The following is a 2417-nucleotide window of genomic DNA, read 5'->3' as shown; positions in this document are numbered from 1 at the left end:
AAAAAAAAAAAAAAAAAGGTAGAGAATAATTTTTAATTCCTTTTAGCAATTACATTTCTATTAAGCGAGAAAGGTCAAGAAACATTTCGACTATTTTGCAACAACGTCGTAAAATTAATGCAATATAGCCGAAATGGCTTCTTAATTTTTCTTGCTTAATGGATGAAGTCACACTGCATTGCCACGAGTCTCAATGTGGCTCGAGACTCCTATTTGACCCGAAGGTGGAGGTGGATTTTGCGGCCAGAGCAGCCTGAAAGAAAGTGGTGAGTGTAATTGATTTTTACGTACTATGTTACTCATGTCCAAAAATTTTCTATCTCTTCTGTCTTTACTTAATCGAATCGTTCATTTGAATATTTCAGAAAATAACGACCCTGAACGTGACATCGGAGCAGCGAGGGAATGCTGCGTAGCTGACATTCCGAGCAGCCTGAGAGGAGGAGGAGGAGGCCTAGGATAGGCATCGGGCATCAACGTACCAACACTTCTGGTAAGTGTTACTTTTTATTTTTTCTAAAAATATTATAGAATTCCTTTTTTCGTTTATCCTTATTTAGTTGCTACATTATACCGTGTTTCGAAATATAAATTAGTAAAAAGGAATAATTTGAAAAATTTGATTCAAGTTGATTCTAACGTAGAGATCTTTTTTGGAGAAGTAATTTAAGAAAACATTAATTTGAATAATGAATAAGATGTTCGATGCGCGTGACAATTATTTAATCGATTCGATTATTTTTATGTTACAGAAAATATCCACGCTGGAAGGACCATCAGCTTCGCATCGAGGGAACACGATGGACATCTCGAGCAGCCTGAGAGGAGGTGGAGGCCTAGGAGAGGCAACGGGCATCGGCGTACTTAACACTTCTGGTAAGTGTTATTTTTTATTTTTTCTAAAGATATAGAATTCTTTTTTCGTTTGTTTTTATTTAGTTGCTACATTAAACCATGTTTTGGAATATAAATTAGTAAAAAAAATAAATCGAAAAATTTGATTCAAGTTAATTCTAACGTAGAGACTTTTTTCAAAGATGTAATTTAGAAAAACATTAATCGTAATAACGAATAAGATGTTCGATGTGCGTGACAATTATTTAGTCGATTCGATTATTTTTATGTTACAGAAAATATTCACGCAGGAAGGAGTATCTTCGCATCGAGGAAACAGTAACTGACATCCCGAGCAGCCTGAGAGGAGGTGGAGGCCTAGGAGGAGGCATCAGGCGCCGGCGGAGCAACAAGCGGTAAATATAATTTATTTATACATATACACATATTATATCTTATACTGATGGGTCATTTACTTTTTAACCGGATAGTTATTCAGAAAATAAAAGTTAGAGAAAAATAGTTTTATTTTAGAAATTCTATAGAAGCTTATGTTCAATGGATAGAGTATTCTTAAGAAATTACAAAATTATTTCATTAAATTTGCTTAATAAACAATAATATAAAATTTAGTGTTTATATAGTAATCATTTTTTGAAATATTGACTGTTTCTCTTTCTTGCACCCTGCTTTAATTCGGATTCTACATTTCTTTGTTACAGAATCATCGTAGCGACGTTGCAGAATAACTCCGCTGTTGTGCATCGGTCGGTGAGTGATGATTAAAATTTCATAATTAAGGTAACGAATTTATGACAATTATTACGTCAAATATATTGCAGAGTCAAGTTATCACAATAAATTATTACATATGTTACGTTTCACAGATTCGTTGTCTTAAAATGGAATGACTGGGTCAGATTAGGATTTAACATTTAATCCTGGATAAATCACATAAATTGATTTGTCGTACATTTTGTCATTGTAAATTTCATCCCAAATATCTTTCAGGATTAAGTGTTATATAAATTGGTGCAAGAATGCAATATATACGCTTAGAGATGCTTTTAGCCTGCATATATCACGATTGAAGATAAAAAGTACTTTGCACTATTTTAATCATTTATTGTTATGTATATACAATCTATTTAATATATTTTTTACGTAATCCATTTAACAAAATTGTGTGTGTTCACGATCATTATTATTTAAAATTATTTGTTCCTATAACGCACCAATTTTAGCCTAAGCTTTCACAGTCTTTTCATATATGTATTGATAACTGGTTTTTATACTAGTTAAAGCGATATGACGTGAGATCTGATAAATTATGTTTTGCAAAACAGAAAATTTTTTGTAACAATTATTTTAAACTTGATTACTTAATTTCGCGTTAATATAAATACTTGATTTTTAAGTAGTAGTATAATTATCGTAGTAAAATGTAACTATCAAAATTTAAATTGTTTGCTCGAGTGCATAAAGTATTCACATTAGCTCAATATTGTGCAGGAACTTGATTATCTCTTTCGGATTTCACGTCATTAATTCTTTATTTCTCATCCTTTTGAGACTCGATATGC

General features: G+C 31.7%; 1 long non-coding RNA gene across 1 annotated transcript; it reads left to right on the top strand.

The window, feature by feature from the left end:
* Positions 1 to 413: 413 nt before the first annotated feature.
* On the top strand, positions 414 to 1939 carry LOC112464919. Its single transcript, XR_003041963.1, has 4 exons — positions 414 to 493; positions 753 to 876; positions 1131 to 1250; positions 1557 to 1939. It is a non-coding gene; the product is annotated as an uncharacterized LOC112464919 (long non-coding RNA).
* The last annotated feature ends 478 nt before the right edge of the window (positions 1940 to 2417 follow it).

Source organism: Temnothorax curvispinosus, unplaced genomic scaffold, assembly GCF_003070985.1.
Source record: "Temnothorax curvispinosus isolate PA1 unplaced genomic scaffold, ASM307098v1 QBEX01014721.1, whole genome shotgun sequence".
Taxonomy (NCBI): Eukaryota; Metazoa; Arthropoda; class Insecta; order Hymenoptera; family Formicidae; genus Temnothorax; species Temnothorax curvispinosus.
Note: the sequence above shows the minus strand (reverse complement) of the source record. Positions and strands in the feature narration are given on the sequence as shown.